Genomic DNA, 15262 nt, shown 5'->3' with positions numbered 1-15262 from the left:
ACATTTATGTCATAATTATTATGTGATATTCACTGTTTTTTAATTACCTAAATTAATCCTCACAACAACACTACGAGATGTGGACCATTCTAACTGTCATTATCCAAATAAAACTTGCAATTTAGAGATGTTAAATAATTCAACCAAACCAACTCAGCTAAGAAGTGACAGAGCCTGGACTTTGAAATATTATACTATGCTGGTATAGATACTCCACTGAAAGCAATACCAGGGATGCTGGGAAAAGTAGCCAATTCCAGCAATGGAGCAGGAAATGCACGAGACAAACCTAGAACACTTTGAGTATCTAAAGTAAGGAATGACAGAGACATACTGAAAGTATACGGGAGATGGCTTAGAGAGTCCACAACATCAAGGGACAACTTAAGCCAGTTTAAAGGGGCAGTTAAGCACCTAAGTACATACTAATAACAACACACTGTAACAGATTCTAAACCCAATGACTAAAATAATAATCCAAGAGTTCACATTTATAGAAACAGATAACAAGGAAGGCAAACGTCTTCTTTGCAATACAATTCCAACTAATATGTACAAAGAAATGATGCAGTTAGAAAACCACCAATCTGTAAACACTGTGATATTAATGGATTCGGTAAGAATCATCAAAAGATGCTAAAATTATTAAATGAAATTTGGTGAGAAAAAGGATATTTATATAGTCTTGAAATATTGCCCTACAAGATACCTCTTACATCAAATTTTACAGTGAAGAAACCTGGCACATACCACTACAGCCAAGGTGACGAAAGCTACCTATGACCAATACCAGAATAAACCAGCATCGTGCATCTCCCCGGGCACACTGTGACGGACACAGTATCACTTCTGAGATATTTCCTAAAATGTATAATCTAAATCTAACCATGAGGCGATGATGCTGACATGCAAATTAAGAGACATTCTATGAAACAATTGCCTGAGTTCTTAAAAATATTAGTTTATCACGAAAAACAGAGGAGAGCTAAAGAAACATTACAGATTTAAGACTAAAGTCATATGAAAATTACATGTAATGAATGATCCTGGACTGGGCTTTGAGTCACAAAAAATAACTGCTATGAAGACCATTATTGGGGCAACTGGAGAAAGCAAAACATGCTCTGCAGACTGGATAACTGTACTGTTTCATTTCCTGCTTCTGATCAGAGGATTGTGTTCTTTCTTTTTTTTAAGTGAATGGGCTTCCCTGGTGTCTCAGGCAGGAAAAGAATCCACCTGCAATGCAGAAGACCCAGGTTTGACCCCTGGGTTGGGAAGATCCCCTGGAGAAGGGACTAGCTAGCTACCCATTCCAGTATTCTTGTATGGAGAACCTCATGGACAGAGGAGTCTGGCGGGCTACAGTCCATGGAGTAGCAAAGAGTCGGACACAACTAAGTGATTACACTTTCACTTCTTCACTTTCCTCAACCTTAGGGAAAAATATACCAAAATATTTACTAGTGAAAGGGTATGCAGAAGAAACATATTTTCAAATGATTAATAAATGTATATAATTTGTATATATAGAGAGAGGGAGTGATAAAGCACGTGTGGCAAAATGCTGACTAGTGATTCTAGGTCAGGGGTATTCAAAAGATCTTTGCCTATTTCTGCAACTTTTCTCTTATTTTAAAATTATTTCAAAATTAAAACTTTAATAGGACATTCAAAGTGAAGAATAAAACTTAACTTTAAAAAGATCATAAATAATAAGGGCTTAAAGCAATAGACAAAAAAGATCTTCACGACCAAGATAATCACGATGGTGTGATTATCTAGAGCCAGACATGCTGGAATGTGAAGTCAAGTGGGCCTTAGAAAGCATCACTGCGAACAAAGCTAGTGGAGGTGAAGGAATTCCAGTTGAGCTATTTCAAATCCTGAAAGATGATGCTGTGAAAGTGCTGCACTCAATATGCCACCAAATTTGGCAAACTCAGCAGTGGCCACAGGACTGGAAAAGGTCAGTTTTCATTCCAATCCCAAAGAAAGGCAATACCAAAGAATGCTCAAACTACCGCACAATTGCACTCATCTCACACGCTAGTAAAGTAATGCTCAAAATTCTCCAAGCCAGGCTTCAGCAATACGTGAACCGTGAACTTCCAGAAGTTCAAGCTGGTTTTAGAAAAGGCAGAGGAATGAGAGATCAAATTGCCAACATCCATTGGATCATGGAAAAAGGAAGAGAGTTCCAGAAAAACATCTATTTCTGCTTTATTGACTATGCCAAAGCCTTTGACTGTGTGGATCACAATAAACTGTGGAAAATTCTGAAAGAGATGGCAATACCAGAACACCTGACCTGCCTCTTGAGAAACCTGTATGCAGGTCAGGAAGCAACAGTTAGAACTGGACATGGAACAACAGACTGGTTCCAAATAGGAAAAGGAGTTCGTCAAGGCTGTGTATTGTCACCCTGCTTATTTAAGTTCTATGCAGAGTACGTCATGAGAAATGCTCGGCTGGAAGAAACACAAGCTGGAATCAAGATTGACGGGAGAAACATCAATAACCTCAGATATGCAGATGACACCACCCTTACGGCAGAAAGTGAAGAGGAAATAAAAAGCCTCTTGATGAAAGTGAAAGAGGAGAGTGAAAAAACTGGCTTAAAGCTCAACATTCAGAAAATGAAGATCATGGCATCTGGTCCGATCACTTCATGGCAAACAGATGGGGAAACAATGTCAGACTTTATTTTTGGGGGCTCCAAAATCACTGCAGATGATGATTGCAGCCATGAAATTAAAAGACGCTTACTCCTTGGAAAGAAAGTTATGACCAACCTAGACAGCATATTGAAAAGCAGAGATGTTACTTTGCCAACAAAGGTCTAGTCAAGGCTATGGTTTTTCCTGTGGTCATGTATGGATGTGAGAGTTGGACTGTGAAGAAAGCTGAGCACCGAAAAATTGATACTTTTGAACTGTGGTGTTGGAGAAGACTCTTGAGAGTCCCTTGGACTGCAAGGAGAGCCAACCAGTCCATTCTAAAGGAGATCAGTCCTGGGTGTTCTTTGGAAGGAATGATGCTAAAGCTGAAACTCCAATACTTTGGCCACCTCATGTGAAGAGTTGACTCATTGGAAAAGACTCTGATGCTGGGAGGCATTGGGGGCAGGAGGAAAAGGAGACGACAGAAGATGAGATGGTTGGATGGCATCACTGACTCGATGGACGTGAGTCTGAGTGAACTCCGGGAGTTGGTGATGGACAGGGAGGCCTGGCGTGCTGCAATTAATGGGGTCGCAAAGAGTCGGACACGACTGAGCGACTGAACTGAACTGAAAGCAATGGAGGCTCCAAACGTCTGCCTCACATGCTAGAATTTGAATCTACAAATAAAACTGTGGAGCAGGGGGTGGTGAGGAAACGTTTTTACCTTTCACTAAAACAGTGTGATTTTTCAATGATAAAGAAAACATATATTTAAAAGCCCAAGACTGGAAGTACAGCTGTGATTTTTGCTTTCCCACTGTAGCAGCAGATTTGATCACAGCTACCATGAGTGAATATGAAAATCAAGTCCCTACACTGGAACTGTTTCACATTTATCAATTATCTGTTATATACTCTTCAGTGTTACAAATATGAGATAAATATTCCTGAAATCCCATCTCATTCACCAAACCAGCAATATGCCCAACTAAACTACTACCTTCTGTCTCCCTCCCAGATGGTTTGGCCATGACATTAATTCTGGTCAATGAAATAAAAGTAGTCATTGTTAGGCTGGGCTACCAGATTCAGCTAAATGCCCTTTTCCCCCCTCTCCCATTTCTTCATTTTCAGAGTATGGCTGTAATGGTTACAGCTCCTTGTCTCTGAGCATCTGCTTCCTTATTATACTCAGTGTTCCATTCGGGATTATATTTCCTAAGGACTGGGTTAGTCAGTGGCACTGTTACTCATGCAAACAACAAGAAATTAACAAGGTGTTATTATTTCAACACACAGTAACAAGAAGTGACCAATAAAAACACATCTTAGCTTCAGTAACTGAGCTTAATAAGACAAAACATAATTCTGTTTAGTATTCCCTTTGCATCTTCTCACCAGAGGTAAGCACAAACTGTAACTTCTAAATGTTACCTAAATGATAAATGTTTGAAATAGAGCCAAAGTACATGAGTATCTTAAGCACACTTATATTAACATCATTGTACTTCAATGTCTTCATCTACAAAAGAGTAGTAGCACAATACATCTACTTAATTAAATGAGTCAAGACGTGGAAAATAATTTGGATACTGCCTGGCCAAAGTACTCATTAACGTTAAGGAAAAAATGGCTCACTGACTTCTCATGACAAATTAAGGTTTCTTCTTCCAAAATAAATAATACATAATTCACACATAGTAGAAGTGATAAAGACCACAACATAAATCCAATTTCAAAGTGGGGGGAAAAAAGCATGTAATTGTGGTTAAAAAAAAAAAACTCATCTAAAATTAACAAAGAGTCAGCAATTAACTTCATTCATTAATTTATCTACCTAGCCAACATTTACTGAACATACACTATGAGCAAAATACTAATCCAGACACTAGAGAGCTCCTGATACATGAAACAGTAAGCATAAACCTTCAAGTATAATTTAAATTACATAAAATTACATTAAGATAAATGTTATAAAAAGACATGTGACTATGACAGAGATCTTCATTCAATTAAAAATGAAGAAGTATGCTGCACTGGCTTTGAGTGACAGCCTATAACCTTTCGATTTAAAAATATACATTTCTAAGAATCTTTAAAACTTTTTGTCTTTTTTTCTACACTGTCTTTAATCTAAATGTTATTTGCAACATATGACTTAAACCAAGGGCCTAGAAAGTAAATAAACACAGCACGGAATGTTTCAACAGACAGCTACCTTTGGCAGTACTGGCGACTGTCAAAGATTAAACCAGTCATGTGCACTGATGCATTATGCTTCATCCAGACTCAACAACTGTACACTTCTTCCTGTCACCATGTTCTCCTGTTGGTTAAAAAAATAAGTCGGATTTCTTCTTCCAGCTTCATGAGCACATTATGTCAAGCTCAAAAAGTCAATCTCAGTGACCTCACCATCTGCCATGATCTCTTGTCAGACTCAGACAATGCAACTCCCACAGATGGTCTCAAAAAGGAAGCCCCTTTCCTTTCCAATCACAACTTAGCAGCTGTGGGTACAAAGCCTTTTAAATTGGTACAACATTAATCAAAATATAAGGAGGAAAGCAAAAATAATTATGAATACATTTACTGAACTAACATCTCTTGAATCGAGATTTGCAGACTTTCTAACACTGCTGAAAAGGATGTTCCTAAAAATTAAAATTTCAGCAAAACAAGCTGAAAAGAAGACAAAGCATACTTAAATGGGAAATGGTAGTAATTTTAAATATATGCTCATGTTTCAAAGTTTGGAAAATATACACAACAATAAAACAGGTAACAAATAGCAGCTATAATTCCATCTCTGAAATCCAACTACAGAGTTGCTTTTGATGTAACTTTCTTCAGTATTCTCTCTTTTTGCACTCTAACTTTTGATAAAGGGGATTAATTAGAAGATACTTTCACAGGAAGTGACAGTATACAACTTTTTTCTTAGGTGATGAGCCTATCTAAGTGATTCACATATATTCTCTCACTCAATTCATACTGCAACTCTATCAGATAAATGTCTACTGTTCACATTTTACAAATGGCAAAACTAGGCTTTAAAAAGCTGAATTAATTTGCCCAGTTAACCAGCTGTGCAAACGGCAATGCCAGAATACCAACCCAGGATCTCAGCCCAGTGGACATATTCTAAACTACTATGCTACTTTATAAAATATATTTTACCTTGAAAACATGACAAACTAAGTAATTATCACAATAAATCCATATAAAGAAGGATAACTTACTTTACCAAAATAATTCTTTTCATACAGGACAAATCATACGTCATTGGGTCAAGTTTTTCCCCTTTTTTAAAGGTTCTTTCTATTTCTAAATTTCAATATGAAATCTACAATTCTTTATTCTTCTGATTAGGTAGTAAACTTCCTCCCTTTTACAGCTATATAATATTCCTTTACGTTGTGTACGCTGTAACTTATACCACCAGTCCTCTGCTGATGGGCAATTAGATTTCCTACATTTTTATACTGGTGACATCGATCACACTGTAATGACTCGGTCCTCAGTGCCTCATCTGCTCACTTCATCAGCTTTGTGCTGAACCACTTTCCCACACCCTTCTCTCATCTACGTCCACTGGCCTTCCTGTCTGTTCCTCAAAGGCACGCTTCTCCTGTCTCTGAGCCTCTGCCTGCTGTTCTCGCTGCCTGGAGTTTTTCCCAGGTATTAAGAGAAGACTCTTGAGAGTCCCTTGAACTGCAAGGAAATCCAACCAATCCATTCTGAAGGAGATCAGCCCTGGGATTTCTTTGGAAAGAATGATGCTAAAGCTGAAACTCCAGTACTCTGGCCACCTCATGCGAAGAGTTGATTCATTGGAAAAGACTCTGATGCTGGGAGGGATTGGGGGCAGGAGGAGGAGGGGACAACAGAGGATGAGATGGCATCACCGACTCGACGGACGTTGAGTCTGAGTGAACTCCGGGAGCTGGTGATGGACAGGGAGGCCTGGCGTGCTGCGATTCATGGGGTCGCAAAAGGCGGACACGACTGAGCGACCAAACTGAACTGAATTGAAGTCTCCTTCCTTCAGATCTCTCAAATGTCACTTTCTCTGGGCAACTGTAATTCTCCCACTACAGAGACTGGGTTAGGGGTCTCTACTTAATAATGCTCCCCTACTTTCTCCTTTCCAAGGACACATCTGGTTGTCATTATCTATTTATTTGTGTGATAATCAGATTGTGGGCCATCTCTACAACTAAAGGGTGAATCACATGAGGGCAGGGACCCTCTGTCTTTTCACTTATCATACATCCAGTGTCTGACACCTGGTTGGAACCCAAGAAATATTTGTTTTGTGTTTGCTTTTTAAGTAATATTCTACCCAGTGCTCTGTGGTGATCTAAATGGGAATGAAATCTAAAATAGAGAGGAGATACACACACACATAAACACACACACACACACACACACACACACACACATATGGCTGATTCACTTTGCTGTACAGCAGAAAACAACACAACATTGTAAAGCAACTATACACCAATAAAAATTAACAATAAAATAGTAAGTTTCAAAAAAGTAATAGTCATTAAATTATGTACTTGGTATTTTATTTATTTTCATGCTTATAAAAATATGATAATCTCATTTAGTATGATCTGGCAGCAGAAAATGGGAAGACACAAACGCTGAGCGTGTTCACACATCCAGAAGAGCAGAATGTTGGTCACTCTCCTATCATGAAGTGTTTTGGGGTTGGCATTATACCTGTGTTCACTAATTCCAAAAAATGCTATGGGAAAAGTTTTTATAATAGAATGTATTTAATTTCACTGGTGTTGAAGGTGAAAAGAACAGTAGCCAAGAGGGAAATTTAAAAAGAATTATTTACTAAAAGCTGCTCTTCTAAGGAACCATCAACATCTTACACTTTAAAAAAAAAAAAGATAATTGTTTTAATGCTCATTATTCACTTTTTAAACTGGGGTATGGTTGCGTTACAATGTTGAGTTAGTCTCCTCTGCACAACAAAGTGAACCAGCTATATGTACACACACATCTTTCCCTCTTGGACCTCCCTCACAACCCGCATCATTGCTCATTCTTTTAATTGAAAAAAAAAAATTCTGTCTGGGTGTACATAAGCTTTTACCCAGGACTCTCCACAACGGTAAAAACTAGTTAACACTACAAGCAATCAATAACAACTTTTAACAGCTTCTACATAAGTGCAGGGAAATACTGAATAGTGTTATCTGAGCACTACTCATTTGGTTCACTTATTCAACAAATACTGACAGCTTGCTGCATGTCAAACAATAGGCTGAGCATTAAAGATGCTTCGAGAAACAGTGACAGTCTCTGCCTTCATGGAGCCTACATTTTAATTCTAAAGGCAGACATTCAGCAATGAACTCCTCAATTAACTATGTGATGACAATATACTATAAGCAGTGCTACAGAAGCAAAGGTACAGAGGAAGCACGAACACTAAGGGTCTGGAACCCTGGTGGTTTTAGGGAAGATTCCTCTGAGGAAGTTTGAACTAAGCTCAACAAACAAATGGAACAAACCAATGGCAGAGAAGGGGACTCACAGGCAGAGGGTGCAAACATTACCGGAAAATGCTCAGAGGAAGAAAAACACATGGCTAGTTCAAGGAGCTGAAGGAAGACCTATGTACCTGAAAACAAAGGGCAAGACGGAACAAGATGGAGAGATACGGCTGGAAGCCCAATCATGCAGGATATTACTTTTTATTTCCTTTTTAATTAAATTAGTGGGAGGCCAGACTTCCATGGTGGTTAAGAATTCACCTGCCAATGCTGGGGACACGGGGTCAACCCCTGGTCTGGGAGGGTCCCAAATCCTGCAGAGCAACTAAGCATGTGTTCCGCAACAAGAGAAGCCACTGCAGTGAAAAGCCTGTGCACTAGAACTGAAGAGTGGCCCCCGCTCACAGCAACTAGAGAAAGCCAAGCAGAGCAACAAAGACCCAGCGCAGGCTAAAATAAATAAACACAAACATAAATTAATGGAAGCCTTGGGAAAATTGTAAGAGCTAAAACATCTGAACCAGGGATATTATGCTACATTTACTAAAGATTAAGTAAAAATTATGTGCTTTCTAATTTTTATAAACCGGCAATATCACATACGACAATCTGTAATTCTTTGGAAACCGAAATACTCATTTCTTGACTACGCCTGGTAAGTATATATTCATCATCCACAATTCAATTATCTAACAAGCACCTTATTCTGCTGGAGTAAAACTCAAAGTTCAGAAAGAAGCAAAAAAAAGCCCACTGCTCTCAAATTAGCTTTTACGAACCTAGTAACTCAAGGACATAGGCCTTGCTTCACCTGCTTGATTTTATTTAACATAAAATTCCTACGAAATTTGCTTATCTCAATTTTCAGGCTTCAAGCCAACTATACTCGGTAGAAAGGATGCACGTAACAGGCACAAATGGGCTAGGCCTATAGACAAGTACATTAAGTAACTGACAGCTGGCAGATTAATAGTAAGGAAAAGTAGACATATTATTACATTTTGACAAGTAAATTCACTGAAACAGAATCCCTTCCTCATTCCCTGGCAAAACTGAATTAATGATATGTTCTTATCTGGAACCTTGTAAGCTTCCACAATAAAACCGAAGGGATACTTTTGTTTCAAATATTTTCACAGGTAACATTTATTATTTGTTCTTAATTACTGAAAACAGAAGTCTAAGAAAACTTATTTCTGCCCTGTCCAAAGAAGCAACATCAGAGATTACCCAAATTTAGAACAACATCACGTTTCAAGATCCTGCCAAAAATCTAATAGAAAGGCTCTTTAATCAAGTGGTGTACTAGCCAAATTTTAAAACATTATTCAGTTTATGCACAATGACTGCATGGATTAGATCCATGTTACCAATATGCTCTTTAGCAAAGCCCTGTTTCCAGATAACTGTAGCTCCAGATAAGTAATACAACTGTTAATATGTATCCTTAACTTGATACATCACAATAGGCTAGATAAGGTTTTAAAACATCATTTGGGAATTCATGTAATTTACATATACAGTATTGTACAAAAAACTATTTCAGCATAAAACGTTCAACTCACCCAAGAGACCAATAAGAAAAGAAAAATGGAGCCAAACAAAAAGAAGCAACTGGTGAAGAAAACAGCACAGTTTCTAAACCTTTTTAAGTTTTTCTTACGTGTATTTGTGCTGATTCCCCTAAAAAACACAATGTTTTTTCCTAAATGTTTACCAATCCCATTTTACTTTATCTTTTGGCCATGACATGGCATGATCTTAGTTCCTCAACCTACTGGCATTAGGGTGAGCCCTAACCCAATATGACTCTTGTTCTTAAAAGAGAAAAGATAAAAGACACAACAGGAAGTTGGCCAGATGAAGAGAGAGGTAAAGACTGGATGCATGCTGTCACAGTTAGAAATGCCCGGGAGACCAGAAGCTGAAAAAGGCAAGGAAGGCGCCTTCCTTTGGTATCAGAGGGAGGGTGGTCCCGCTACCACCTCGACATCTAGTGTGCAGAACAGTGAGAGAATCAATTCCTGTTGCTATAAGCCACCCAGTGTGAGGCACTTTTTTATGGCAGCCCTAAAAAACTAATAGGTTTTACGCGTTTACCGGTGTAGTCATTCCTAGAATTTTTGTTTGGTTGGTTTTAGGGATTTTTTAATCTGATTTTTATTCTGGCTCTCCGTATCATCCAAGCTTTTTGTACATATGGATTTCTTTTGATTAATTTTATATAGCATGATATAACTGAATTTTCTCTAAAAAAAAAAAAAAAAATTTTGTTTTTTGTTGGCTGCACCCAGCTTAGTTGCACTATGTGGGATCTAGTTCCCTGACCCCAACCCCCTGCACTGGGAGCACAGAGGAACCCTGCAGATCCCCTGCATTAACCACCGGACCACGAGGGAAGTCCCTGAATTCTCTTTCTGTCTGTAGTAGTTTTTCAGTTGACTCTTCTGGGTTTTTCAGATATACAACCATATGAAAATAGGGACTGTTTCAAGTCTGCACAACAACAGAATAAGCCATCGCTCTCTCAGAGTAGAAATCTCTCCCTCAACTTCCCACAAAGATATAAAATAAACAAGGAGAATAAATAAAACCACAACAGAACCCATGCCTCAACCTTAACATTACCAGAAGACAGAGATCACAAAAATATTCAAATTACCTATAAGTAGAGGGAAAAAAGGAATAAATTCCATAAGAAATCCAACTGCCTACCTTCTGCAAGCCTGTGGATGCAGAGAGTGAGTAAGAGGAGGTGAAAAAGAATCCATGAAAAACAGCACACTCGACCAGGCGACTTAGAGGAAGCACAAACAAAATGACCCCAAGGAAGAGTAAAACAGTAAAAGCAAACATAGTGAACACAAGTTAGGACTTGATAGTTCATAGCCCTAGTGATGTGGAAGTATCTAGAAACTTCTGGATCAACTGCGGTACCCTCTGAGAAACCGCTTCTGGAGGAGTATTAGGTATACAGATGCAAAAGAAGAGATGGTATCTCTTGGAGACAAGGAAATGAGTGGGAAGACGGGAGTAACAGGCAGGAAATTAAGGACCCTGCAGAAAAGAAATGGAAACACATACCAAGCCTTTCTCTACCCTTCTTCCTGATCAACAGCACAAGTTCCTAAAAGATACTGAGAAGGAAAGGGAAGAGTGACAGAACTCTCAAACAAGGAACTCTATCCACAAAGCGCAGACACCACTACACACCAAGTGCTAGAAGTCAGCAAAACACAAACGAAAGCTTTCGTGTCAATGGTTTTCTCCCTACAAATCAACTATGAAGTTGGAAAAAACTGTAACATCCATCTACTTTTGAATTCAGTTCAGTTCAGTTCAGTCGCTCAGTCGTGGCCAACTCTTTGCAAACCCATGGAGTGCAGCACGCCAGGCTTTCCTGTCTGTTACCAACTCCCAGAGCTTGCTCAAACTCACATCCATCGAGTCAGTGATGCCATTCAACCATCTCATCCTCTGTCGTCCCCCCTTCTCCTCCTGCCTTCAATTTTTCCCAGCATCAGGGACTTTTCCAAGGAGTCAATTCTTTGCATCAGGTGGCCAAAGTATTGGAGTTCCAGCTTCAGCATCAGTCCTTCCAGTAAATATTCAGGACTGATTTCCTTTAGGATGGACTGGTTGAATCTCCTTGCTGTCTAAGAGACTCTCAACAGTCTTCTTCAACACCACACTTCATATCATCAATTCTTTTGTGCTCAGCTTTCTTTATAGTCCAACTCTCACATCCATATGTGACTACTAGAAAACCATACCTTTGACTAGACGGACCTTGGTCGGCAAAGTAATGTGCCTGCTTTTTAATATGCTGTCTAGGTTGGCCATAGCTTTTCTTTCAAGGAGCAAGCGTCTTTTAATTTCATGCCTGCAGTCACCATCTGCAGTGATTTCAGAGCTCCCAAAAATAAAGTCTGTAACTGTCTTCATTGTTTCCCCATCTATTTGCCATGAAGTGATGGGACTGGATGCCATGATCTTCATTTTCTGAATGCTGAGTTTTAAGCCAGCTTTTTTCACTCTCCTCTTTCCCTTTCTTCAAGAGGCTCTTTAGTTCTTTGCTTTCTGCCATAAGGGTGGTGACATCTGCATATCTGAGGTTATTGATCAAAAAAGATTTTACAGATGTTAAAAAGAAAGCCCCTAAGTCAGAAATAATAAAAAAAAAAGTATCAAAATAGACAAAACCAAAGATAGGGATGTAATGAAGTTCATGGTAAATATCATTAACACTGCTGTATATTATATATGCAAGTTGTCAAGAGAGTAAATCCTAAGACTTCTCATCACAAGGAAAAGTACTTTAAAAAATCTTTTTTATATTTCCTTAACATTGTATCTATATGAGATGATGGATGACTATATAAGACTAAACTTACTGTGGTAATCATTTCGTGATGTATGTAAGTCAAACCATTTTGCTGTGTACCTTAAACTTATATAGCAGTGTATGTTAATTACATCTCAATAAAACTGGAATAAAAAATGGCAAAGATATTAAATGCAGTTGACTGTAGTAAACTGCAGGAAAAATCATCTCATAAAATCATTGAAAAATGAAAGCTAAATTATATGGCACACGGAGGGGAACAGATTTTAATGAAAACTAATAAAGGATGTTGAAGGTAAGGAGAAAAACAATAAAGAGAATAAAAATGAAATTAAGAAACAAAATAATCAGAGAGAAACTGGCTGACGAGACGGCAGGCAAAAGTGACAGAACATCACTGGTGTCCCTGACGAAGAAACTCAAAGCAATGAATCAGCACTAAAGCCATGAAACAAGAAAACTTCCCAGAAATAAAAGACCCGAATCTACATGTTTGAAAGGCCTACCAGATACTTAGGAAAACTGACCCAGAACGAGCAACTATAACACATATCCTTGTAATACTGTTTAAAGGAAAAAAGAAAAAAACAAAACACTCTAGTGCATTCAGACAAAAAGATAAATAATCTACAAAGGCAAGGGAAGTAGACCATACCAAACGACTCAAAGACAATATATAAAGCAAGAAAACAGTATTTTCAAGAAATGTAAAGAGAATAAAATGTGAACCAAGGACTCCAAGTTCCAGGGACATCAAAAAACAACTTTGGGGATAAGCTCCTTGATACTGGTCTTGGCAATAATTTTTTTCGACCTGATGCCAAAAGCAAAGGCAACAAAAGCAAAAATAAACAAGTGTGACTATACCAGACTAAAAACTTTACAAAGCAAAGGAAATCATCATTTTACAAATCATTTATCTGGTAAATTAATGTCTAAAATATATAAAGAACACACACAATTCAGGGACTTTCCCGGTGGTCCACTGGTTAAGAATCTGCCTTGCAACGCACAGGGCACAGGTTCGATCCCTGGTCAGGGAATTAAGATTCCCACATGCCTCAGAGCAACTAAACCCAGGTGTCACAACTAGAAAGTGTGTGTTGCAACGAGATCCTCATGATGCAACGAAGACCCCGACTGCCGCAACTAAGACTGCACAGAACCAAATTAAAAAAAAGAACTCATACAATAGCAAAAAAAAAAAAAAAAAAAAAAGTAACCAGATTAAAAAACAGGCAAAGAAGACACACAAACGATCAAGAGGTATACAAAAAGTTGCTCAACAATACCAGACATCAAGGAAATGCAAATCAAAACCAAAACGAGGTTATCACCTCACACCTGTTACAACAACCTACTATCTAAGTGTTGGCAAGGATGTAGAGAAAAAAGAACCCTCATGTACTGTTGATGGGAATGTAAATTGGTGCAGTCCCTATGGAAAACGGCATGAAGGTTCCTCAAAAAAATTAAAAATAGAACTACCATATGATCAGCAATTCCACTTCTGGGTATGTGTCTGAAGGTAGCAAAATAACTCTCTCGAAGAGATATCTGCACCCCCATGTTCACTGCAGCATTATTTATAACAACCAAGACGTGGAAACAAACTAAGGGGACACTGAGGGATGAACGGAGAAATAAAATCTGGCACAGACACAATGGAATATCATTCAACCATAAAAAAGAAAGAACTCCCGTCATTTGCAATAACACAGATGCACTGTCAGAGTATTCTCCTAAGCAAAATAAATCAAAGAGAAAGACATATACTGTACGATCTCACTTAGGTCTCGAATCTTAAAAAAAAACTGGACTCATAGAAAAAGAGAGCAGATTAATGGCTGCTGGAGGACAGTGGGAAGGGGAAATTGGATGAAGGTGGTCAAAGGCACAAACTTCTAGTTATAAGACAAATAAGTTCAGGGATATAATGTACCGCATGGTGACTACACTTAACACTCTTTGCGTATCTGAAATCTGCTTAAAAGAGTACATCTTAAAGTCCTCATCACAAGAATTACATGCTTTTACTTCTATGAACTGATAAACTGATATGTGGTTGTCATTTTGCAACATAAACTTGTATATTGTGCACCATTACACTCACACAATGTTATACGTCAATTCGGATCATGAACGTTCAGTCGCTCAGCCGTGTCCAACTTTTCGTGACCCCATGGACCACAGCACGCCAGGCTTCCCGGTCAATCACCAACTCCCGGAGTCTACTCACACTCATCTCCATTGAGTTGGTGACGCCATCCAATCATCGCATCCTCTGTCATTCCCTTCTCCTCCTGCCTTCAATCTTTCCCAGCATCAGGGTCTTTTCAAATGAGTCAGCTCTTCATATCAGGTGGCCAAAGTATTGCAGTTTCAGCTTCAACATCAGTCCTTCCAATGAACACCCAGGACTGATATCCTTTAGGATGTACTGCTTGGATCTCCTTGCAGTCCAAGAGACTCTAAAGAGTCTTCTCCAACAACACATTTCAAAAGCATCAATTCTGCGGTGCTCATCTTTCATTATAGTCCAACTCTCATATCCATACATGACGACTAGAAAAACCATAGCCTTGACGAGATGGACCTTTGTTGGCAAAGTAGTGTCTCTGTTTTTTAATATGCTATCTAGGTTGGTCATAACTTTCCTTCCAAGGAGCAAGTGTCTTTTAACTTCATGGCTTCAGTCATCACCTGCAGTGATTTTGGAGCCAAAAAAA

The 15262-nt window shown here is 38.6% G+C and overlaps 1 protein-coding gene across 16 annotated transcripts in view; it reads right to left on the bottom strand.

Annotated features, from left to right (window-relative positions):
- The window catches only part of TFDP2 (transcription factor Dp-2), a 200152-nt gene that overhangs the window by 141722 nt on the left and 43168 nt on the right, over positions 1-15262 (bottom strand). For 2 of the 16 annotated variants that reach the window (XM_070375126.1, XM_070375058.1), the window contains exon 1: positions 4885-4992. The exons of the other annotated variants lie outside the window; for them this stretch is intronic. The gene's annotated coding sequence lies outside the window, so the exon portion shown is untranslated. Of the gene's footprint in view, positions 1-4884; positions 4993-15262 lie in introns of those variants that run through there. 16 annotated transcript variants of the gene reach the window in all.

Source organism: Bos mutus, chromosome 1, assembly GCF_027580195.1.
Source record: "Bos mutus isolate GX-2022 chromosome 1, NWIPB_WYAK_1.1, whole genome shotgun sequence".
Classification (NCBI taxonomy): domain Eukaryota; kingdom Metazoa; phylum Chordata; class Mammalia; order Artiodactyla; family Bovidae; genus Bos; species Bos mutus.
Note: the sequence above shows the minus strand (reverse complement) of the source record. Positions and strands in the feature narration are given on the sequence as shown.